Genomic DNA, 26806 nt, shown 5'->3' with positions numbered 1-26806 from the left:
GTAGAGACTATATCCAACCAACTGATTTTCAAGCATAAAGGCTACGTGTAAGAACTTAGCGAGTATTGTCCTTACATCCCTTTACTAAAGATACCAGATTTTGCTGTGTTTTCTTTATTTCTCATGTCAGTATCAGTTCAGTCCAGTTGGTCAGTCATGTCCAACTCTTTGCAACCCCATGGACTGCAGCACACCAGGCTTCCCTGTCCATCACCAACTCCCGGAGCTTGCTCAAACTCATGCCCATTGAGTCAGTGATGCCATCCAACCATCTCATCCTCTGTCGTCCCCTTCTCCTCCTGCCTTCAATCTTTCCCGGCACCAGGGTCTTTTCAAAGGAGTCAGTTCTTCTGACTCCAAAGCATTGGAGTTTGAGCTTCACCATCAGTCCTTCCAATGAACACCTAGGACTTATCTCCTTTAGGATGGACTGATTGGATCTCCTTGCAGTCCAAGGGACTCTCAAGAGTCTTCTCCAACACCACAGTTCAAAAGCATCAATTCTTCGGTGCTCAGCTTTCTCTATAGTCCAATTCTCGTATCCATACATGACTAGTGGAAAAACCATAGCTTTGACTAGACAGAACTTTGTCAGCAAAGTAATGTCTCTGCTTTTAAATAGGCTGTCTAGGATGATCATAGCTTTTCTTCCAAGGAGCAAGCATCTTTTAATTTCATGGCTGCAGTCACCATCTGCAGTGATTTTGGAGTCCACCAAAATAAAGTCTCTCACCATGTCCGGTTCTAACTATTGCTTCTTGACCTGCATCCAGATTTCTCAGGAGACAGGTCAGGTGGTCTGGTATTCCCATCTCTTTCAGAATTTTCCACAGTTTGTTGTGATCCACACAGTCTGAGGCTTTGGTGTAGTAAATAAACCAGAAGTAGATGTTTTTTTGGAATTCTCTTGCTTTTTCTGTGATCCAACAGATGTTGGCAATTTGATCTCTGGTTCCTCTGCCTTTTCTAAATCCAACTTGAACATCTGGAAGTTCACGGTTCACATATTGTTGAAGTCTGGCTTGGAGAATTTTGAGCATTACTTTACTAGCGTGTGAGATGAGTGCAATGGTACAGTAGTTTAAGCATTCTTTGGCATTGCCTTCTTTGGAATTGGAATGAAACCTGACCTTTTCCAGTCCTGTGGCCACTGCTGAGTTTTCCAAATTTGCTGGCATGTTGAGCACGGCACTCTCACAGCATCGTCTTTTAGGATTTGAAATAGCTCAAATTGAATTCCATCACCTCCAGTAGCTTTGTTCATAGTGATGCTTCCTAAGGCCCACTTGACTTCACATTCCAGGATGTCTGGCTCTAGGTGAGTGATCACACCATCGTGGTTGTCTGGGTCACAAAGATCTTTTTTGTACAGCTCTTCTGTGTATTCTTGTCACCTCTTCTTAGTATCTTCTGCTTCTGTTAGGTCCATACCATCTCTGTCCTTTATTGGGCCCATCTTTGCATGAAATGTTCCCTTGGTATCTAATTTTCTTAAAGAGATCTCTAGTCTTTCCCTTTTCTATTGCAGTGATCACTGAAGAAGGCTTTCCTTGCTATTCTTTGGAACTCTGCATTCAAATGGTTATATCTTTCCTTTTTTCCTTTGCCTTTAGTTTCTCTTCTGATTATTATTAGTTTTGGTCAAACAAGTTTACTCATTTGTTTAAGGTGAATGCTTTTCTTCACCCAAAAGATTTTGTTTTTTCTCCCTTTTGTAGTTAATACTTCCTTTGAGTTTGGGGATCTGTGAATACTCAGTTCCCCAAATCCTTAGATGGACATGCACTGCTAACTCATGCTTTTATCAGTTGTTAATGTGATGTTGCAAAATGGTAGTTTTTTTATATCATTCCATGCTTATTTGTTAATAATTTACTACTTCAGTGACATTTTACTGCTTCAGTGACATTTTCCTTTCTCATTTATTTATCATTATTAGGGGCTTCTCTAATTTTTTATTTAATATATTAAAATCCATTTCTTTTTTTTTTTAATTTTAATAATCATATTGTTCCCATTTGGGTAGTACAGACCCCTTCAAGTTGACTTGTTGTTTGACACAGCCTTGTTGATTTTTGAGCTTTACTTTCTGACAAAGAGTTTCTAGATTTGTCTCATACTTTTTCTATATCAGCCTTAGTTATTTCCCCAAGGATCCTTGATTCCTTATTTTGATGAAGTCCAATTTATCTTATTTTCTTTTGTGCTGTATCTAAGATATATTTACTTACCACCAATGTTTTCTCCTTGAAGTTTCTTTTATGTTTTACATTCAGGTCAATGATCTATTTTCAGTTAATGTTGATATGTGGTATAAAGCATAGATCCAAGTTCATCTTACATATGGATATTTTAAATTTTCCACCACTGCTGTTGAAAAGGCTGTTCTTTTGTGCTCTGCCTTTGTCAAGTGTCAGTGATCCATGCATGTCTGGGTTTATTTCTGGCCTCTCTGTTCTATTCCATTGATCTATTTGTCTGTTTTTATGCCAGTACTATGCTGTTGAGTGTGTATATTACTTTCAAAAGATCTTATGCCAAAAAACAACAGGGAAGATATTCTGCAGGAAATTCTTATGTCTAACTGTAGAACTGAATTTAATATTAATAACAGGGAGAAGTGGTGACAAAGTAGTATGTACTTGTTTGTTACATGCTCTAACAAGGTAGACATAATACAATTATTCAAGAACTTAAAGAATATAGTTCATGTAAATCTGTCCTGAGGAAGTTATTAGAGAATAAATTTCAAGCAACCAAGAAATGATTTTATAGGCTCATTGATTGCCTTATAGAAATTCACCAGGGCATCAAAGAATATTACTTTAAATAAATACTGGGGGATTCAGTGCAGAGATTATATGAGAGGGAAAAAGAGCTAATTTCTATATTATACTAGGGAATCAATAGACAGTATTTATGAAAGGACTAAGGTTATATAAAGGTATTTATATAAAAAGGACCATTAGGACAAAAACCCAAACTGTTCCTTAGATACTAAAAGAAATATACTAGGTCACTTCAGTCGTGTCCGAATCTGTGCAACCCCAACTCCTCTGTCCATGGGGTTCTCCAGGCAAGAATACTGGAGTGGGTTGCCATTTCCTTCTCCAGGGTATCTTCCCAACCCAGGGATCGAACCCGTGTCTCTTATGTCTTCTGCTTTGGCAGGCAGGTTTTTTTTTTTTTCACCACTAGAGCCATCTGAGAGGCCTCAAAAGAAGTATGGAAGGGGAAAAAAAGAACAAAGGAAATAAACACAGTGAAATAATTTAGTCTGTCTCTCTATGACAGAATTGAGACCATATCAGGCATATCATTAAATTAGCTTAACTGGCTTCTTAAGAGAAACATATTTTGAAGTTAATTTACATAACAGAATCTACCCCTGTAATGTATGCAAAAGAATAAGAGGTTAGACAAATATATGCCAGACAAATCAAAGAAGACAGGGGTCACTATTTTGACGTTGGACAAAGTAGAACTCAAACTAGAAATTCACTGAAGAGGTAACATAAGGCTACAAGCCGCAAGTCTTAATGAAAATATATTATTGGACAGATTGATATTAATGACAATTTTGATGATTTTTTTTTTAAGTTTCAGGAGAGTCAGTAAGTGCCGGAGTCCAGCTCCAGCAGCCAGGGAATCAGCCTGAAGGGGTGAGCAGTGTCGGCCAGGGATGATGTAGCCTCTGACTCTAAGTAGGGGACTACATGTTTATTTCAAGCTTCAGGTTTTCTTTTATACTTTGACAAAAGCATTAGGTCAGAGGTTTTACATTTTTAGTTTCCCCCACCCAGATTTATTGTCTCCAGAAATCATTGTTGCCCTACAGACAGAGTTGCTGCTTCAGTGATTCTTTACTATTATCTACTTCCTCTTCTGTGTCCTATACTTAACTATGATTACATTGTAACTCATGCCACATTCCTCAGTTTCTTATCTTTCTTATCTTTCTAAATCCTGTTTGCCCCTAGCATCCTAAGCTCACTATCTCCTAAAAAGGCTTCTGCTGCTGCTAAGTCACTTCAGTCGTGTCTGACTCTGTGCGACCCCATAGACGGCAGCCCACCAGGCTCCCATTCCTGGGATTCTCTAGGCAAGAATATGGAGTGAGTTGCCATTTCCTTCTCCAGTGCATGAAAGTGAAAAGTGAAAAGTGAAAGTGAAGTTGCACAGTCGTGTCCGATTCTTTGCGACCCCGTGGACTGTAGCCTACCAAGCTCCTCTGTCCATGGGATTTCCCAGGCAAGAGTACTGGAGTGGGTTGCCATTGCCTTCTCTGAAGGCTTCTAGCTATTCTTAATTAACCCTAAGCTCAGCAAACTTCTTTTTCCATAAACATTCCCCTCACAAACAGGTCTCAGATAATAATCCTTCCCATGGCCTCAAGCTGCGGCCTATGTGCTCATCCTGGAACATTCTTTGTAAAGATCCTTGAACAAATGTCAGTGGTTAACTTTGTGGATTATTTTCTGGGCACAACTGCAGAAGGCTTTGTGCTTTCTCATGCTCCTCTCAAGAAAAATAAGCACCTTGACATTATTTCCAGCCAACTCAACTGAAGAAAGGAAGAAACAAGTCAGAATCACAAGAGCTAACCCCTTCATCCCGGGACTGTGCCTGCGGGATGAGGAGAGGGAGTTGGGGCCATACCTCCACTTTGTCAGTAATGCCTAACTCGGCTCCCAACAAGTAAGAATTAGAGCATATTAATAAAAGAAGACTTAAAAATCTCAGTTGAAGATGGGTCAAGTGACCAGAAATGTTATTAGGTTACTGGGAACTAAAAAGCCTCTTGATGAAAGTGCAAGAGGAGAGTGAAAAAGTTGGCTTAAAGCTCAGCATTCAGAAAACTAACATCATGGTCCCATCACTTCATGGGAAATAGATGGGGAAACAGTGTCAGACTTTATTTTTGGGGGCTCCAAAATCACTGCAGATGGTGACTGCAGCCATGAAATTAAAAGACGCTTACTCCTTAGAAGGAAAGTTATGACCAACCCAGATAGCATATTCAAAAGCAGAGACATTACTTTGCCAACAAAGGTCCATCTAGTCAAGGCTATAGTTTTTCCATTGGTCATGTATGGATGTGAGAGTTGGACTGTGAAGAAAGCTGAGTGCTGAAGAATTGATGCTTTTGAATGTGGTGTTGGAGAAGACTCTTGAGAGTCCCTTGGACTGCAAGGAAATCCAACCAGTCCATCCTAAAGGAGATCAGTCCTAGGTGTTCACTGGAAGGACTGATGCTAAAGCTTAAACTCCAGTACTTTGGCCACCTCATGTGAAGAGTTGCCTCATTGGAAAAGACTCTAATGCTTGGAGGGGTTGGGGGCAGGAGGAGAAGGGGACCACAGAGGATGAGATGGCTGGATGGCATCACTGACTCGATGGACATGAGTTTGAGTAAACTCCGGGAGTTGGTAATGGACAGGGAGGCCTGGTGTGCTGCAATTCATGGGGTTCCAAAGAGTCAGACACAACTGAGCGACTAAACTAAACTGAACTGAAGACCTAAATAACACAACCAAGAGGCAGATCTCATGTCTGTATATTACATATGGGAGAATGCATCATCTTGGAAATGCAAGTGGAGCATTGGTGAAAAAAATGATTTTTCGTTGATGTATAAACAAAACAAGCCAAAACGTCCCCGAAATAGATACCACGTTTTTGGACTAAAAATCAGTACAGAAAATTGGAAAAGACCCTTCTACCTGGAAACTAATAAACATACTGCCAAACAACTCTTGGCTTAAAAAGAAAATTCAAATAAAATTGTTGAGTTTCCTGACATAACACATCAGAATCAAGGCATTATAGTGGGGGTCGGTAAACTTTAAAAAAAAATTTAAAAAAGGATAGTAAATATTTTAAAGTTTGTGGATCATATGGTGTCTTTTGCAACTTTCAGACTTTTCCATTGTAATATGAAAGTAGTCATAAGATGATATATAAATAAGTTAAGTTGGCTGTTCAACAAAACTTTATTTATAAAAAGAGGTGACAGACTGGATATGGCTCATGAACGTCTGGGTTCAGTTCAGTTCAGTCGCTCAGTCATGTCCGACTCTTTGCAACCCCATGAATTGCAGCATGCCAGGCCTCCCTGTCCATCACCAACTCCCGGAATTCACTCAGACTCACGTCCATCGAGTCAGTGATGCCATCCAGCCATCTCAGCCTCTGTCATCCCCTTCTCCTCCTGCCCCCAATCCCTCCCAGCATCAGAGTCTTTTCCAATGAGGCAACTCTTCACATGAGGTGGCCAAAGTACTGGAGTTTCAGCTTTAGCATCAGTCCTTCCAAAGAAATCCCAGGGCTGATCTCCTTCAGAATGGACTGTTTGGATCTCCTTGCAGTCCAAGGGACTCTCAAGAATCTTCTCCAACACCACATTCAAAAGCATCAATTCTTCAGCGCTCAGCTTTCTTCACAGTCCAAGTCTTACATCCATACATGACCACAGGAAAAACCATAGCCGTGACTAGATGGACCTTTGTTGGCAAAGTAATGTCTCTGCTTTTGAATATGCTATTTAGGTTGGACATAACTTTCCTTCCAAGGAGTAAGCGTCTTTTAATTTCATGGCTGCAATCACCATCTGCAGTGATTTTGGAGCCCCCAAAAATAAAGTCTAACACTGTTTCCCCATCTATTACCCATGAAGTGATGGGACCATGATGTTAGTTTTCTGAATGTTGAGCTTTAAGCCAACTTTTTCTCTCTCCTCTTTCACTTTCATCAATAGGCTTTTTAGTTCCTCTTCACTTTCTGCTGTAAGGGTGGTGTCATCTGCATATCTGAGGTTATTGATATTTCTCCTGGCAATCTTGATTCCAGCTTGTGTTTCTTCCAGCCCAGCATTTCTCATAATGTACTCTGCATATAAGTTAAATAACGTCTGGGTTATAGCTATATTATTAGTAGAAAATTCTTAGCATAAAATGTTTACATCAGTGAAAATGACAGTGAACACTCAAAAGGTAGAAAGACACCAAAAGAAAAGAATGCAGAAGGAAAGATTTAATAAAGAGTGGGTTTTAAGTAACAAAAAAGTAGAACTAATACATGTAAGCATGACTATATGCTCATAATAGTGAAGTCGCTCAGTTGTGTCCGACTCTTTGCGACCCCATGGGCTGTAGCCTACCAGGCTCCTCTGTCCATGAGATTTTCCAGGCAGTAGTCCTGGAGTGGATTGTCATTTCCTTCTCCAGGGGATCTTATCAACCCAGGGATCGAACCCGGGTCTCTGGCATTGTAGACAGAGGCTTTATCGTCTGAGCCACCAGGGAAGTTGCTCATAATAGTAGCAATACAAATTAAAACTATAGTGAAACACATGTTTTCACTGAATAAAATGGGCAAAAGAAAAAAAAAAAACCACTGTACTTTTTGGATGAAACTGGAGAAAGTAAGACACTCAGCAGTATTGCTGATGGGAATGTGAAAATGGTTGAACTCCTGTAGTGTGGACTTTGACAACATCTAGCAAAATGGGAAATGCATTTTCTCATTGACCTAGCAATATTCACTTTTAGGAATATATCCCAAAGGTAGAATTGCAAAAGTATGAAATTAGGTATGTGCAGAGTTGTTGCAGTAGTGTTTGCAATAGTGAAAAATTGGAGTGACTAGCAGCAGCAGCAGTAGATAACTAGTGGAATACTCTATCATTGTGCAGATGTAGAAAAGGAGTGAGAAAGTTTCCTGTGGAGCGAATTCCAGGGTGTATTGTTGAGTGGAAAGTGGCAAGATGCTAAAGAATGTGTCATGCTGACATCCAAGAAGTAGAGTGAGATGTGTTAGTGTGTGTTTCTTACCTCTGTCCACTGTGGTGGCCTAAAAGCAGTATCTCAGTAACAATAAGAAATAAGCAAGAGAGGGACTTCTCTGGTAGTCCAGTAGCTAAGACTCCACACTCCTGATGCAGGGGCCCAGGTTCTATCCCTGGTCAGGGAATTAGATCCCACATGCTGCAGGTTGTGTGCTGTAACTGAGGCACACTTTTTTTTTTTTTTTAATAAATAATGTTTTTTAAAAGAAATAAGTGGGGGAGTGGGAAAGATAAATAAGTGAGAAGAAAAAAGAGAAAATATATGCTTATATTTTTAAAAGAAATAATAAAAACAAAAAATGGCTCCTGATGGAGGCAAGAGGATATAGGGAAGGGATAGGGATGAAACCAGACCCATGTCAATGTAACTTATATTGCAGTATTGATTTTTGAAACAATATAAATGTGTTATATAATAAAAACTGAAGTATTAGCTACCCCCAAAAAAATCCCACCCTGAACAAATGCATATAATCAACCAGGTGTCTTAATCTGGTTGATAATAGTAAACAATTTTTTCAGCTGATTTTAAATCACAACATTAACTGTATTATTATATCCTAAACAGAAAAATAAAATTTATATTTCATTCTGTGGCTTATTTTTAGTTATTTTTCTGGCATAAATACTTTGAAACTCCCTGTTTCATTTGGCATAAAGCAAATAGATAATTATGTTAATGGAATCAGGCCAAGGAATTTCCAGGATGATAGTGAAGGAAAGTCCAGGATGGTAGCTTGCAGCAGACTTGAGGGAAGATTGTGTCTGTTTATATATGTATGTGTTCAGTTGCTCAGTCGTGTCCAACTCTTTGTAAACCCTATGGACCGTAGCCACCAGGCTCCTCTGTCCATGGGATTCTCCAGGCAAGAACTCTGAAATGGGTTGGCGTTTCCTCCTCCAGGGGATCTTCCCAACCCAGGGATTGAGTTCTCTGCATTGCAGATGGATTTTTTTCCACTGAGCCACCCAGGACCAGCTGGAGAAAGACTTCAGAGAAGGATACATCTGAGTTAAAAAAAAAAGTGAAATTCATAGACTACGTGATATACTTGAACATGTTGAAAGGGATTTGTTGGAAAGTTTGGGGCTGATTTAGTGATGAATACCTAAAAACTAAACAAATTATAAAATGTAGAAACTGTTGATTACATCCAGAAAAACTGAGAAATATAAATGTAATATGTTCTGTGACTCAGTTGTGAATATTAATAACTGCTCATATTTTGATTTAATGGAAAACTAATAGAAATGCTAGGGTGATAAAGAGGGAAAGAATTTTGGGGGGTTATCCATCATCTTCCATTGTGCAGTTGGGCAGGGGCCTCCTGTTTTTTTATAATAACCCTATATAACTTAAAAATACTTGGTGTCATATATTAGCAGAATTAAAGGAAAAAACTGGAAAACATGATTAATAAGTCATGGCAAATTAAATTATTTTAAAAGTAGAAAAAGACTCTTAAAAATCATACCTGTGGCACTATTAGTAAAAGTCAACTTGTTTAAATATTTAAGTTGATTGTAAAACAATCCATTATTTTTGTGTTCTCTTTTCCTATATATTCAATATGCATTTAAAAAGTACTAAGCTAAAAGTTAAAGCTTCTTCCTTGACTTTATGTCAACTTTCTTTTCATATCTATCAGAAATCTGTTCCCTTTTTTTTTTAATCCTCTTAGATCAGGCCTTCTCTATTTCTTAGGATTATTTCAGCTACTTCCTAACCATTCTTACTTCTCAGTTTTGTTGAATAGGTTCCCCCTCTCCCCCAAAATTAGGACATTTAAACTTTTTAAACTTGTGAAGAAAACACACATGCAATTAACAGTTTAAGTAAACAGTCATTAACTACCACCTAGATCAAGAAATGAACATTGCCAGTACCCCATAAGTTGCCTGTGTCTCCCTTTCCCATTATTCCTTCCCATCCCATAGATAGTTACTTTTCTCATTTCAGTTCAGTCACTCAGTCGTGTCCGACTCTTTGCGACCCATGAACTGCAGCATGCCAGGCCTTCCTGTCCATCACAAAGTCCCGGAGTTCACTCAGACTCAAGTCCACCGAGTCAGTGATGCCATCCAGGCATCTCATCCTCTGTCGTCCCCTTCTCCTCCTGCCCCCAATCCCTCCCAGCATCAGAGACTTTTCCAATCAGTCAACTCTTCACACCAGGTGGCCAAAGTATTGGAGTTTCAGCTTTATCATCAGTCCTTCCAATGAACACCCAGGACTGATCTCCTTCAGAATGGACTGGCTGGATCTCCTTGTAGTCCAAGGGACTCTCAAGAGTCTTCTCCAGCACCACAGTTCAAAAGCATCAATTCTTCGGCTCTCAGCTTTCTTCACAGTCCAACTCTCACATCCATACATGACCACTGGAAAAACCATAGCCTTGACTAGACGGACCTTTGTTGGCAAAGTAATGTCTTTGCTTTTGAATATGCTATCTAGGTTGGTCATAACTTTCCTTCCAAGGAGTAAGCGTATTTTAATTTCATGGCTGCAGTCACCATCTGCAGTGATTTTGGAGCCCCAAAAAATAAAGCCTGACACTGTTTCCACTGTTTCCCCATCTATTTCCCATGAAGTGATGGGACCAGATGCCGTGATCTTCGTTTTCTAAATGTTGAGCTTTAAGCCAACTTTTTCACTCTCCTCTTTCACTTTCATCAAGAGGCTTTTTAGTTCCTCTTCACTTTCTGCCATAAGGATGGTGTCATGTGCATATCTGAGGTTATTGATATTTCTCCTGGAAATCTTGATTCCAGCTTGTGTTTCTTCCAGCCCCGCGTTTCTCATGATGTACTCTGCATATAAGTTAAATAAGCAGGGTGACAATATACATTCTTGACTTACTCCTTTTCCAATGTGAAACCAGTCTGTTGTTCCATGTCCAGTTCTGTTGCTTCCTGACCTGCATATAGGTTTCTCAAGAGGCAGGTCAAGTGGTCTGGTATTCCCATCTCTTGTAGAGAATTAATACAATAGTTAATGAATTTCCACCACATGCCATGCAAGGCCACATAAGGACAGAGTCAGCTACCAGATATTGTAGGAGGCAGGCTTTGTATGTACTGTTTTGAAAGTAGGATGTCCCCTGGTTCCCACAGGAGGATGTGATTGACATGTTTGAATAATTCTATAAGCTGACAAGGAACTGAAACCCACTGTTCAAAGATAAGCAGAAACTGTCTGGTCCCTTTGATTAGGAGGGAATGGTTTGTTAGGGGATCTTATCAGTGGGAGTAGAATGCGGAGGGAAACTTGAAGTTAAGCTGTCTGTGAAGTGGCTCAGTTGTGTCGGACTCTTTGTGACCCCATGGACCATAGCCTGCCAGGCCCCTCCATCCATGGGATTTTCCAGGCAAGAATACTGTGGGTTGCCATTTTCTTTTCCACGATGTCTTCCTGACCCAGGGATTGAACTCACGTCTCCTGCATTGCATGCAGGCTCTTTACTATCTGAGCCATTCTGAGGAAGTTAAGCTATCTGAGGCACTTCCAATTTTACCAGAACTGAGGCAGCATAATATATTAAGCCTTGCATTTAGGCCTTAAAACACCTCACTACTATTATGTACAAAAGGTTTTGAGTTTTGTTTTCTTCTGTAATTGTGAGTAGATTTTTTAAATCAAACACTTTTTTTGCATCTAGTGAGAATAATTTTTTTCTTTAATCTGTTATGTGATGAATTCAAAGATTTAATTTTCTAATGGTAGAATAGCTTGCAATCCCAGGCCAAAGTCTACTTGATGATGTTAAATTATCCTCCTGACACATTGTGGAATTTGACTTGCTACTGTTATGATTTTTGCTTCTATGTTTAGGAGATAGGTGGCCTGTGATTTTTCTTTTTTATGTTACTTGTATGAAATTTCCTTTAGAGTTATGCACACTTCAGGATTCTCTAGGGGTCAGTCCCTCCACTGAAACAATTTTTTTTAAAAGCTAAAAATAAAATTATTAGAATCAGCAATTTCAGACTTTGAACCTTGATCAAACACTCAAAGAACCAGGGGAGTGCTTGATAAAGGGAGAGGCTGCTGCAGAACGGTAAGAAGGCTCCTAAACTTGGAGGTTGTGTGTCTTGATCAGTCTCATGGATCCTTTAGGACTAGAGGGCTGGACTCTGGTATTGCTGAGATTTAGAGGTGGTACCCCTCTCCTTTTGGATTCAGGCATTTAAGGAAATTTTTGTCAGTTTACTGTCTGGCCACTAGATAGTATGAAACAGACCACACTTCATAAGGAATTCATACATACTTTGCAAAATGGTTTGGAAAAGTCACAAATGGACTGCTCCAGCAATCAGTGAGTAAAATTTAGTAATCCCTGACGAGTAGAAAAATTAGAGAGATCTGGAGTTACCATTGTTATGTTTATTAACAAGATCTTTTTAAGTTTATCTTGCTTGGAGTTTGTTGAGATTCTTAAAGATATAGATTCATGTCTTTCATCAAATTTAGGAAGTTTTCAGTCATTATTTCTGCACATTTTTTCCCCTGTCCTTTTCTCTCTCTCTCCTCCTCTGGGAGTGCCATGATGTTTACAGTGGTATGTTTGATGGTATCTAACAGGTCCCTCAAATTTTGTTCACTTTATTCGTTTTTCCTTTCTTTTTTTAAAAAAATTATTATCGGAGTATAGCTGATTTACATTGTTGTGTTAGTTGCTGCTGTACAGAGGAGTGAATCAGTTATACATACACATGTATCCACTTTTTTTAAAGATTGTTTTTCCATATGGATCATTAGAGTATTGAGTAGAGTTTCCTGTGCTCTAAGTAGGTTCTTATTAAATATCTATTTTATATGCTGCTGCTGCTGCTAAGTCGCTTCAGTCGTGTCCAACTCTGTGCGACCCCAGAGACAGCAGCCCACCAGGCTCCCCCGTCCCTGGGATTCTCCAGGCAAGAACACTGGAGTGGGTTGCCATTTCCTTCTCCTGTGCATGACAGTGAAAAGTGAAAATGAAGTCGCTCAGTCATGTCTGACTCTTAGCAACCCCATAGACTGCAGCCTACCAGGCTCCTCCGTCCATGGGATTTTCCAGGCAAGAGTACTGGAGTGGGGTGCCATTGCCTTCTCTGCTATTTTATATATAGTACTGTATATTTGTCAATCCCAATCTCCCAATTTATCCTTCCCTCCCTTTCCCCCCTGGGCAACCATAAGTTGGTTTTCTATATGCGTGACTCTATTTCTGTTTTGTAAATAAGTTAATTTGTACCATACATTTTAGATTCCACATATAAGCAGCGTCATATGATATGTCTTTCTACATCTGACTTCACTCAATATGACAGTCTCTAAGTCCATCCACATGACTGCAAATGTCATTATTTCATTCTTTCTTATGGCTGAGTAATATTCCATTGTGTATATGTACCACATCTTTATCCATCCATCCATCTGTTGATAGGTTGCTTCCACATCTTGGCTATTGTAAATAGTGCTGCAATGAGCATTTCTTCATTCTTTTTTCATTGTTACTCCTCAGACTGGAAGATAATAACCATATCTTCAGCTTTGCTGATGTTTGTTTCTTCTGCCTATTCAACTCTACCATTTCTGTCAAATTCTTTTTTCCTATGAATGAACCCGTATTTCCTGATTTCTTTGTAATATTTTGTTGAGAACTGGACATTTTGAGTATTGTGGTAACTCTGGAAATCAGGTTCTTCTCCTTAGGGATTGATTTTGTTGCTTGTTGAGGTCTTCAGTTATCTATCTGTATAGCAACTTTTCCAAACTATGCAAAGCCTTACTTGTATGTAAGCCTTACTTGTATGTGTTATTGACCTGTTATCTCAGTCTGTGACCTCTCGGAGGTTTCTTAAATGTGTCGATTTAAAAGTGTGTATTCCTTTTTAAATGTTCTGATGTGCTGCCAGAGAAGCTGCTGCAGGGGAGCTGAATAAAGTCAAGCATCTCAGCTGACCATCAGGGAACCCCCATAACTAAATCACATAGCCCCCAAATCTTAGAGTACAAGATCCTTACTGACCATCCACACCAGCCAGCCACCCCAGGGATGTGGGCTGCTGTCCCTACTCTGCAGCAGAATTTAAGATATGTGAGCATGGTAGCTAGTTCATGCAAGCAGCTCTCCTACCTAAGCAGCCCCTTCCTTCATTAAGTCTTCCTTGATTGCTGTAAATGTCTGAACCAGTTTCATAGTTCTGGGATAGTTAATTTTGATCATTTTTTCCAGCTTAATACTTGTTTTGGTAGAGAAACCAATCCCGATGACTCCTTTTTTTTTTTTTTTTAATGACATTCTTTGCTGCTTTTTTTGCTACTTTATGTTTTTCCTTTTGTAAATCTCTATTGAGAAAAACAGGGCTTATATATGTGACAATATCTGTTGCTGTTGTTGCTCTGAGGGTGCTATATTGTGCTGGATTTTATAATGGGTTTAGTATTATAAAATCCAAAGGGCAGGAGAGAGGAATTTTACAATGTAGATAAAGTAGGTCCTTTGAAGATGCAGACCAAAACTGATGGTGTGTTTATTTCATCTCTTAGGACTCTTCTGGGGGAGTTCAGTTTTTATCATGTTCTATGTTGTATGCCTTTTTCTTTTGTGTGTGCATGCTCAATTGTGTTCGACTCTTGTGACCCTGTGAACCACAGCCCACCAGGCTCCTCTGTCCCTGGGATTTTGCCAGCAAGAATACTGGAATGGGTTGCCAGTTCCTTCTCCAGGGGATCTGTGGACCCAGGGATTGAACCCATGTCTCCTGCAGCTCCTGCATTGGCAGGTAGATTCTTTACCACCTGGTAGTGACCTGAGTCACCCCTTTTCTGTTGTAACTAGATCCAGTTTTTTTTTAATTAAGAAAAAGCATGCATAAAGCCTTAAAAATTGGCAACATATTTTTCCTGCTTTTAATACTAATTTTTTTAATTTATTTTAGCTACTCTGAAGTAAATCACAGATTTGGCATTTCATCCTTAAAATAGTTTAACTTGCGTCCCCCAAAAATAAGTAACCTTGATAATCCCAAGATAATTTCCATGGACAACTAAAATAGCTATTATTCCCTTGTGTTCTTTCTAGTACAAGTCTGTCTTTACATTTACCCCCCAGAAATGTGCTTTAAGCTATTTGTGCTTTTTTTAAAAAAAATAATTACTTTTTTGGCTGCGCTGAGTCTTCGTTGCTGTGTGGACTTCCCTCTAGTTGCGACAAGTGGGGCTACTCTGCAGTTGTGTTGCATGCGCTTCTCACTGTTGCGGCTTCTCTTGTTGTTGAGCACAGGCTCAATAGTTCTGGCGCATGGGCTTAGTTGTTCCACGGCCTGTGGGATCTTCCTGGATCAGGGATCAAACCTGCATTGGCAGGTGGATTCTTTACCACTGAACCACCCAGGAAGCCCTGCTTTAAGCTGTTTTTAAACCAGAAAGCAGTCAAGGATTAGCCATCATGTTTGGATGTCATACTTCTTAAGTCTTTCTTAATCTAGAATAGTTCCCTCTCCCATCTTTTATTTTCTCCTGTCTTCATTTTGTACACATTGGAGAGAAACAGTCAGTTGGATTGTAAAATATTTTGCATTCTGGGTTTTTGTGGTGTTCCCTCATAGGCTCTTCAGGTAATTCCCCTCAACTAGAAGTTTAACTGATTAAAATCAGGTTAAATTTCATTAGGCAACAATACTCCATAGAAGATGCTATACACTATGTATATAGTAGTTTGCTAGTTTTTTGGTTTTTTTCAAAAAGAATTTTTGCAAAAAGAACTTTTATGGAGTAAAAAAGTTACTTAAAAGGATAAACCACAAATGTGGTTTAATAAAAATGGTGACCTATAGGGAAGTGGAGCAGATAGAATGCAATGGATAGAGGGATGGAGACAAAAGTGAAACTTGGTATACTTTCTAATTTTTTTTTTTTTTTTTACTTTTGATGAGTAAATGTTTTACATATTCAAAAATAATTTTATACTAAAAGTAAACTAAAAACAAAAAATATTATCTTTATCTAAAGAAACTAAAACAGCTTGGAATAGAACTTGTGAGAGTGGACACCCTTACCTCCTTCTTCCATGTCACACCAGAAAGCAGTATTTCATCATTAAATATGCTAGGTGCAGAATTTTAATACATAGTCATTATCATGTTGAGGAAGTTTCATTCTGTTTCTGGGTTGATGAGAGGTTTTGTTTTTTATCTTGGGTGGGTATTGAATTTTTCAAAGATATGGTTTTTCTCCTTTATTCTATTAATATAGTGAATTGCTTTAATTGATTTGGATGCTTAACCAACTCTTCATTTCTGTAATAAACCCTACTTAAATGATGTATTATTATTTATATGTATTTCTGCATTTGATTTTCTGATATTTCATTAATGAGATTTTGGTCTGTGTACTTTTCTTTCCTTGATTTTAGTATCAAGGTAATATTGGGCTTATAAGATGAGATGGGCAGTGCCCCTCCTCTGTTTTTTAAAAGAATTGTTTAGAGTTAGAATTATCTTTAAATGTTTGGAATCCAGTGGTCTCTTCTAGGTCTAAATTTTGTTTATGGGAAAAATTTAAATTATGAATTCAATTTTTTAAATTAGTATAGAACTATTCAGGTTTTCTGGTTCTTTTTGAGAAGATTCTGATAATTATGTTTTTTAAAGAATCAACCTATTTAATCGGGTTGATAATGTCATGGCCCCGGTGACTCAAGAGGTTAAAGTGTCTGCCTCCAGTGCAGGAGACCCGGGTTGGATCCCTGGGTTGGGAAGATCCCCTGGAGAAGGAAATGGTAACCCACTCCAGTATTCTTGCCTGGAGAATCCCGTGGATGGAGAAGCCTGGTAGGCTCCAGTCCACGGCATCGCAAAGAGTTGGACACGACTGAGCGACTTCACACACATACACAATGTCATGGTCCGGGCATGGGTTGGAAAAGAACTTCCAGACATGAGACAGAATGAGAGGGAAATAGAGCTTATTAGAGTGGGAGATGCTGTTAGAACAGTGGGCTAGCTCAAGAGAGAAACGACGTTGAACAGGGCTCCTTGGTCCACTTTTATTTTATTTTATTTTTTTTTAACATTCTAATTTGAATTTATTACAGCTTAATTTCAATAAGATACAAAAAGTCTGCTCCTTTATATCACCATCCCCACCCCTTTTGTGTTTTGCTTAGTCCACTTTTATACCCAGCATACAAGGAGTGGGATAGGTTCTTGTAGGTCATTTGCTGATTGGATGAGAGACGCATAAGAGTAGGGCAATTACCTTCTCCCTGTGGGGTAGGAGGGGGAGACAGGTTGGTTATACTGCTCAGGAGGACCTGAAATCCATTAATAGTTACAATATGGAGGGAAGAACAATAAGGGCCTGGTTTTTCCTTCCTGCATTCCAAGACCCTCCTTCATTTTATCTGCTCTTTCATCCTTGGGTCACCACAGATAATATTCCTATACTTTTTAAAGCTCCATGGACTCTGTAGAAATGGCCTATTTTACTTTGCATTTTGGTCATTTTTCTTGGTTAGTTATTAATTTTATCCCACCCCAAAATCTGTCTTTGGTTTCATTGATTTTTTTTTTTTTTTTGCTCTTTATTCCCATTTTCCTGTTCATTGTACTCAGCTCCTTATTATTTCCTTCCTTCTGCTTTTTTGGGGGATTAATTTGCTCTTCTTTTTCTAGCTTCTGGAAGAGAATTCTTAGATCAGTGGGTTTTAGACCTTTTCCAATTAACACATGGGTTGGTGCAAAGTTGTTCAGTTTACAAATATTTGGGAGTTTTGCAGTTTTCTGTTAGTGATTTCTAAGTTTATTCCGTTGTATTCATGTGATAGCTTACAGTGAATGATGTTGGATTCGTGATCTCTGAAGATGATGATTCAGGATCAGAGACCAGGCTTGATCACTCAGAGCTTTTATGTGGCAGAAATTTTATTACAGTGAAAAAGGCCAGAGAAAGCTTCTGCCATAGACATCAGAAGGGGAAGGGAGAGTGCCCCGTCACTTATCTTAGCAAGGGAGCTATATACTTTTTTAATTGGTTATTAACAATAAATCAAAAGACTGACTCAAGGTTGTAAAGGTCTTACCAGACCCACTCCCACAATTTACATTTTAAGATAATGGGATTAGAACTAACAATAGAAAGATCTTACCAGACCCACTCTCATAACATACACTTTAAGATGATGGTGGTCCAGTGGTTAAAACTCCACAATCCCAATGCATGGGGCCCAGGTTCATTCCCTGGTCAGGGAACTAGATCCCACATGCCACATCTAAGACCCCATAGCAGTCTCTCCCTCTCCCCCCGCACACACACACACACACAAACACACACACACAAATGTGTATGTGTGTGTATATATGTGTGTTTTATATATATATATATTTTAAGATGACAGGATTAGTCAAGGTTCTTAAGAAAGATACACTGTTGTCATACAATAATTGGTACAGAGTTTAAGGAAAAACATACCCTTAAGCATGATGAGCTTTTTGTTATGCAATCAATAGCTCTGGCTTAAACAAAAAAAGTCTTATGTAACTAAGATGCAGGAATGTAGAAAAAAAAAGTTTGTCCTTTTCTCTTCCTACAGAGCCCCAGACACCTTTCTCCTCCTTGGGGACACCAGACTTCTTATCAACCTACCTAAGAATTAGCTCTCTCACATGGAACATATTTTGTGTGTGTTTATTTTTTATACTTGTTTTGTTGTCCAGCATATATTATATCTTGGTGAATATTCCATTCACACTTTAAGAATATGTATTCTACTAACATTGCTTATTCTTTAAACATCAATTGGATCAAGTTATTTGATTCTTTTGTTCAAATCTTTCTTTATTGATTTTCTGTCTGCTGCTCTGTTGATTATTAAGAGGAGAGTTGAAATCTCCAACCATCGTGTGGACTTGTTTTCTTTCACTTTACAGTATCAGTTTTTACACTACGTGTTCTGACACTGTTAATTAGGTACTTGAGCATTCAGGATTATGTGTCTTCATGAGGAACCAAGCTCTTTATCATTATACACTGTCCTAACTTTATATCTGATAATAGTTCTAGTTCTGTAGTCTACTCTGTCATAAAATTATACAGTCCTCCAGGTTTCATTTGCTTTTTATTTGAATATGTTTCTATTTCCATACTTTGATTTTTTTAAACCTGTATGTATATTTAGATTGGGTTTCTTGTAGGTAGCATTTTAATTGGGTCTTTTGTTATATATACATTAATACGCTTAAGTAGCAAGCCATCAATGGTATTGACAGGACCTTGGACAGAGCACCATTTTCCATTACATAGATCTCTCCTTTTCTCCCATGCATGCCTGACTGTTGCAATCCATCTCATGGTCCTAACCTTCAGCTTACTTATGTCTGTGATCCAGTGTGCAGCAAGAGGCTTTGAATCCACATTCATCTCTTTCATGGAGTTTATGTCTTCAAACTGTAAACGTTTATTCTGTAGAAAAGAATAAAACCAGATACTAAAGCTTAAATCCAGCTGCTTTATAAATGTTCTTTATGATCTGTCATTAATCTCTTATATCAGCCATGTTCTTCTGTGACCTTTGTTGTTGTTTGATAACCTCAGTCGTGTCTGACTCTGTGACCCCATTGACTGCAGCATACCAGGCTTCCCTGTCCTTCACCATCTCCTGGAGCTTGCTGAAACTCATGTCCATTGAGTCGGTGATGACATCCAACCATCTCATCCTCTCTCGTCCCCTTCTCCTGCCTTCAGTCTTTCCCAGCAACAGGGTCTTTTCTAATGAGTTGGCTCTTCGCATCAGGCGGCCAAAGTATTGGAGCTTCAGCATCAGTCCTTCCAATGAATATTTAGGATTTATTTCCTTTAGGATTGATTTCCTTTAGGATTGACTGGTTTGATCTCCTTGCAGTCTAAACATCTTTCATGATTTTTTTTAGCAAACACAAAAATTTACGTAATAATTTCAACAGTCCTTTTCCTTTAAAACACAGATAAATAAAGAAGTGTTAGTTGTTTCAACTTGATTAATAAATAGGTGATTTCCTTATTTAGCTTGTACCTAGCCCATATTCTGGTAGCAGCAAAGAGAAGCAATTTGTACTTGTCTGTTTGCTTTCTATTTCTCTTGAATTAAAGTTGGCTCCCTGCTTGCCTTTCAGATTTCAAATTTTCCCTTTTCAAAAATGGGAGTTGTATTATGTTTCTGCAGTATTCCCACCCTTTCTGGAATAGTGTGTCATAACCTAAGTGTTCAGGTATTTACTGTATAATACAAAATGCCTGTTTTGTTTTGTTTTTTTCTTATACTGACAAGGTACATATTGAGCTTGGGAATGAAGTATGGGTAAAGACGCAAATTTGAGATTCACCAGCATTTGGCCTCATTGTTTCTTGTAGGTTGAGGTACCTCTGTGACTGAGGGAATGAGGTAGGTGATGTTGTGCTGGGCCTTTCAGAAGGATTCAACTATTAATCTGATTTTACTTGGGAGCACAGAGTGTGATGCACAGGTTTACCAGGTACCAGCCCAACATCATTAGGCCCTTTTTGTACATTTATTAATATAATGTTCATAACAGTTCTGCCTCAGATTTGTTCTATTGAGCGTGGAATATTTAGCACAATAACAAGCACAAATTGTCAGTATGGTAACCATTGTCATGATTATCATACTGCTGTTACTTTATAGAAGAGGAAATAGAGGCTCATAAAGATTGCTTCAGGGATATAAAACAGTCAATAAAGAGGAATAATATGTAGGGCATATAGCTTTATAGTCTGTGCTATATCCCCTGGGCTTCCCAGGCGGTGCTAGTGGTAAAGAACCTGCCTGCCTGTGCAGGAGACATAAGAGACACAGGTTCAGTCCCTGGGTTGGGAAGATCCCCTGGAGGAGGACATGGCAACCCACTCCAGTATATCTGGAGCCTAGAAAATCCCATGGACAAAGGAGCATGGTTGGCTACAGTCCAGTGAGTCACAAAGAGTTGTACGTTGAAGTGATTTAGCATGCATGCATATCCTTTTCATTTAAATATTTTCTGTGTACAATGTATGCAAGATGTATCCTTAGGCAGATTTCAAATTCCGCAGTTGGCACTTAGTAGTCGAATGACCACAGGCAAGTCATGATGCTCAGTTTCCTGATCTGTACAGTGGGGATGATACTTAATACACTAGAGCTGGGTAGCTGTGAGGGTTACTAGTCCTCAGGCTCTCTTATCCCTAGAAATGGGCATGAAGTTTCATTAGCTTGCACACGTTTATTTCCATGTGCTCTTAGGCCTTCAAAGTTGTTTGGTTCATGAAAGATAGATGGGATAAAATTAGTATTGCAGGGGAGCTGCTTATTCTTTCCTCCTTCCTTGGCATAGCCATTATCCACAATTTTGTGTTAATCATTCTCTTGTTTTTCTTTATAATTTATCAGCTATACTTGCTTTCCTAAATAGTATTTTTGAACTTTGATATAGAGTATAATTGGAGAAGGAAATGGCAACCCACTCCAGTATTCTTGCCTAGAGAATCTCTTGGACAGAGGAGCCTGGTGGGCTGCTGTCCATAGGGTTGCAGAGAGTTGGACATGACTGAAGTGACTTAGCATGCATGCATGCATTAGAGAAGGAAATGACAACCCACTCCAGTATTCTTGCCTAGAGAATCCCAGGGGCAGAGGAGCCTGTTCAGCTGCCTTCTATGGGATCACACAGAGTTGGGCACGACTGAAGCGACTTAGCAGCAGCATAGAGTATAATATATATTCTTCTGGGACTTTCTTCACTCAACATACTTTTGGGAACTCAGCCATCTGTAGTTTACGTACATTGACTTCATTGTTAGTTCAGTTCAGTTCACTCAGTCATGTCCGTCTCTTTGTGACCTCATAGACTGCAGCACGCCAGGCTTCCCTATCCATCACCAATTCCCAGAGGTTACTCAAACTCATGTCCATTGAGTCAGTGATGCCATCCAACCATCTCATCCTCTGTTGTCCCCTTCTCCTGCCTTCAGTCTTTCCCAGCATCAAGGCATTTTCCAATGAGTCAGTTCTTCACATCAAGTGGCCAGAGTATTGGAGTTTCAGCTTCAGCATCAGTCCTTCCAATGAATATTCAGGACTGGATCTCCTTGCAGTCCAAGGGACTCTCAAGAGTCTTCTCCAATACCACAGTTCAAAAGCACCAATTCTAAGGTGATCAGCTTGCTTTTATAGTCCAGCTCTCAAATCCGTACATGACTACTGGAAAAACCATAGCCTTGACTAGACGGACCTTTTTTGGCAAAGTAATATCTGCTTTTTAGTACGCTGTCTAGATTGGTCATAGCTTTTCTTCCAAGGAGCAAGCATGTTTTAATTTCATGGCTACCGTCACCATCTGCAGTGATTTTGGAGTCCAAGAAAATAAAGTCTGTCACTGTTTCCATTGTTTCCCCATGTATTTGCCATGAAGTGATGGGACCAGATGCCATGATCTTAGTTTTCTGAAGGTTGAGTTTTAAGCCAACTTTTTCACTCTCCTCTTTCACTTTCATCAAGAGGCTTTTTAGTTCTGCTTCACTTTCTGCCATAAGAGTGGTGTCATCTGCATATCTGAGATTATTGATATTTCTCCCAGCAATCTTGATTCCAGCTTGTATAATGTTCTATTATTTGTATATACTATAGTATTTTTGTTCTATTGTTGATGGACATTTAGATTGTTTCTTGAACTTTTATGTTGTGGACTTTTATGAAAAATAGTGCTGTGAACATTTTTGAGCATGTTTCCCAGTGCTGAAGAGTTTCTCCATGGTGAAAGTGTGAATCACAAGGCGTGTGCATCACTATGGGAGTTCATTCACTCATCCACTAAATATTATCAAGTAGTGCTATGTGTCAAGTACATGTTTAGGTGCTTAGAATATCAGTGAACTAAGCAGATGATTTACATTTTACTTGCGATACTGCTAAGTCACTTCAGTCGTGTCCAACTCTGTGTGACCCCATAGACAGCAGCCCACCAGGCTCCGCCATCCTTGGGATTCTCCAGGCAAGAACACTGGAGTGGGTTGCCATTTCCTTCTCCAATGCATGAAAGTGAAAAGTGAAAGTGAAGTCACCCAGTCGTGTCCAACTCTTAGCGACCCCATGGTCTGAAGCCTACCAGGCTCCTCCGTCCATGGGATTTTCCAGGCAAGAGTACTGGAGTGGGGCCAATAGCCAGATGATAAAAATAAATATAAATGAAACAGAAGGATAGCTGCCCGAGAGAGAAGAATCAGAGCAGGATTAGGGGAATTTCTTGTGCAGGAATGTGTGGGGAGTGGTGGGGGGTGGGGCGTGCAGGGGTCATCAAAGGTAATATTTGAAAACAGACTTACAGGAATCTATGCACCATGTACAACCTTATAAATACCAGAAAGAAACAACTATGGCCATTGAGCACACAGTGATGAATGATTAAAGAAAATATCTCCATACTTCTCACAGAATTATTTTTCTTTAGTTAATCAGATTTTAATCACTCTAATTTCTGGAAGGATATATTCCAGATCCTGATCTCTGTCAGTCTGTATAAAGGAACTTTATTTTATTTTTTAATTGGAGGATAATTGCTTTACAGTGTTGTTAGTTTTTGGTATACAACAACTTGAATCAGCTGTTAGTATACATACATCCCCTCCTTCTTGAGCCTCTCGCTCACCCCACCCATCTAGGTCATCACAAAGCACCAAGCTGAGCTCCCTGTGTTATGCAGTAGCTTCCCACTGGCTCTCATCAGTGTATAATGTCAGTGCTGCTCTCTCAATTTGTCCCGCCCTCTCCTTCCTCCACTGTGTCCACAAGTCCATTCTTTGCATCTGTGTCTGTACAGAGGAACTTTAAGTGTGCTCAGACTTGAATAGAAATTATGTTTACCTGCTAACTTTTTATGGGTAACAAAGTATTGTTGAGGTAGCAAGAAGGCAATGGCACCCCACTCCAGTACTCTTGCCTGGAAAATCCATGGACAGAGGAGCCTGGTGGGCTGCAGTCCATGGGGTTGCTAAGAGTTGGGCACGACTGAACGACTTCACTTTCACTTTTCACTGTCATGCATTGGAGAAGGAAATGGCAACCCACTCCAGTGTTCTTGCCTTGAGAATCCCAGGGACGGGGGAGCCTGGTGGGCTGCCGTCTATGGGGTAGCACAGAGTCAGACACGACTGAAGTGACAGCAGTAGTAACAGGTTAAATTCACCACCATACACAACTTCGGTTCTTAATTCATCTGTCACAGTGATGCAGTCTGTGACCCCATAGCTTTCTATGACATTTTTGTAAAGTGTGGCAGTACAGAGCCTGCATTCTGTGGTCCCTTGGCCATGGGTTCAGATCACAACCCCACTACTGTGTGACCGAGGTCAACTTAATCCAAGGCTCTAATCTTCATTCCTCCTCTGTATGAGGATAAAACACTACATACAAGAACAGCACTAAATAAAGGTTAGTTATTTTGCTTTGTTTTTTTAACTTTTTATTTTGAAATAATAATATATTGATGGAAGTTAGAGAGAGGTCCTTTGCACCCAGTTTTTCCCCAGTGATTACTTCTTATATAACTACAGTGCAATATCAATCCAGGAAATGAACATCGTTACAATAGTGAGTATAGTTCTAATGCAACTTTATCACATGTGTTCAATTCAGTTCAGTCGCTCAGTCGTGTTCGACTCTGTGACCCTGTGGACTGCAGCACGCCAGACCTCCCTGTCCATCACCAACTCCTGGAGTTTACTCAAACTCATGTCCATCAAGTTGGTGATGCCATCCAATGATCTCATCCTCTGTCGTCCCCTTCTCCTCCTGCCCTCAGTCTTTCACAGCATCACGGTCTCTTCAAATGAATCAGCTCTTTGCATCAGGTGGCCAAAGTATTGGAGTTTTAGCTTCGGCATCAGTCCTTGCAATGAATATTCAGGACTGATCTCCTTTAGGATGGACTGGTTGGATCTCCTTGCAGTCCAGGGGGCTCTCAAGAGTCTTCTCCAACACCACAGTTCAAAAGCATCAGTTCTTCGACGCTCAGCTTTCTTTACAGTCCAACTCTCGTGACCACTGGAAAAACCATAGCCTTGACTAGATGGACCTTTGTTGACAAAGTAATGATTACAAAGTAATCACATGTTTAGATTCATATAACCTCACAGTCAAGATGCACAACAGTTCCAAACAATCCCATCACCAAAGCTCTCCCTCTTGTTACCTCTTTATAGTCAAACATACCCTCTTTCCCCAGGCCACATTGTCCCTAATTTCAGGCAAAGTACTAATCTGTTTCGTATGTCTATATTCTTGTCATTTGGGGAATGTTATGTAAGATCATTCATAAGACCTTTCAAAATTGACTCTTTAAAAAACTCACGCTAATGCCTTTAGGATCCATCCAGTTTGCTGTGTCTATCAATAATTAGTTCCCTTTGATTGCAACTGTTATCCCATGGTATGGATGTACCACAGTTTATTTAACCATTAGCTTATTAAAGGAGATTTGGGTCCTTTCAAGTAACAATTAAGATTGTGAAGTCCACAAGGTCGAAAAAGAGTCGGACACAACTTAGTGACTAAATAGCAGCAGTGGCAGTTCAGATTTTTGTGTGAACTTAAATTTATTTCTGCTCAGGAGTGAGATTGCTGATTCATATGATAAATGTTATGTTTAGTGTTTTTTTAAGAAACTGCCAGACTGTTTTCCAGAATGGCTCTGTTATTTCACACTCTCCGTGGGAATGTGTAAGAGATCTAATACCTCAACATTTTTTAATAGCTCTGTGCTGATAACCCATCGTGATCTTAATTTGTATTTAGTACCTGATGGCTATTGATGTGGAGCATTTTATCACGTGCGTATTTGCCATGTCCATACCTTATTGGTATTGCATATCCTCTGTGTATTTTGTCCATTTTTTAATTGGGTTGTTTGTTTTTGTTTTGAGAGTTCTTTATACATTGTAGATGTGAATCCTTTGTCAGATCAGTGGTTTGCAGATATTTTATCCCAGCGTGTAGCTTGTTTTTTCATCTTCTTTGTAGGTCTTTTGCAGAATAAAAGTCTTAAATTTTGATGAAATAAAATTCATCCATATTTTTCTTTTATGGATTGGGTTTTTGATATATCTAAGACCTTCAACAAGCCTTATGTTCTCAAGATTTCTCCTGTTTTCTTCCAAAGATTTTAGTTTTATGTTTTATATTTAAAACTGATCCACTTTGAGTTAATTTTATATAAAATGTGAAGGTTAAGTTGAAGTCCAGTTTTTCCTATGTGTACCCAGTTGTTTCAACCTTTTGTTGAAAAGTCTTCCCTTTTCCACTGAATTGTTCTCACATTTCTGTCACAATGAGTTGCACTTGTGTGGGTGTACTTCTTGCTGCTGTATTCTATTCCATTCGTCTATGCATGTACCCTGCCAATACCATCCTGTCTAAGTTACTGCATGTAAGTCTTAAAATTGGATAGTGATTCTTTTCACTATATTTTCCTTTTTCCAGAATTGTTTTACCTATTCTAGTTCCTTTCCTTTTCCACATAAATCTTGGAATAATCTTATCTATATTTACAAAAAGATCTTGCTATGATTCTGATAGGAATACACTTAGCCCAACAGACCAGTGTTGCGAGAAGTGACATCTTTACTGTGATGCATTTCAATCCAAGAAAATAAAGTCTGACAGATTTTATTCTTTGGGGCTCCAAAATCACTGCAGATGGTGACTGTAGCCATGAAATTAAAAGATGTTTGCTCCTTGGAAAAAGATTTATGACAAACCTAGACAGCATATTAAAAAGCAGAGACATTACCTTGCCACCAAAGGTCCGTCTAGTAAAAGCTATGGTTTTTCGAGTAGTCGTGTATGGATGTGAGAGTTGGTCTATAAAGAAAGCTGAGCGCCGAAGGATTCATGCTTCTGAACTGTGGTATTGGAGATGACTCTTGAGAGTCCCTTGGACTGCAAGAATATC

General features: G+C 39.2%; 1 protein-coding gene across 2 annotated transcripts in view; it reads left to right on the top strand.

Moving 5' to 3' along the window:
* The window catches only part of TRIM24 (tripartite motif containing 24), a 117136-nt gene that overhangs the window by 20267 nt on the left and 70063 nt on the right, over positions 1 to 26806 (top strand). The window lies entirely within an intron of this gene.

The sequence above is a fragment of the Bos mutus genome, chromosome 4, assembly GCF_027580195.1.
Source record: "Bos mutus isolate GX-2022 chromosome 4, NWIPB_WYAK_1.1, whole genome shotgun sequence".
Taxonomy (NCBI): domain Eukaryota; kingdom Metazoa; phylum Chordata; class Mammalia; order Artiodactyla; family Bovidae; genus Bos; species Bos mutus.
Note: the sequence above shows the minus strand (reverse complement) of the source record. Positions and strands in the feature narration are given on the sequence as shown.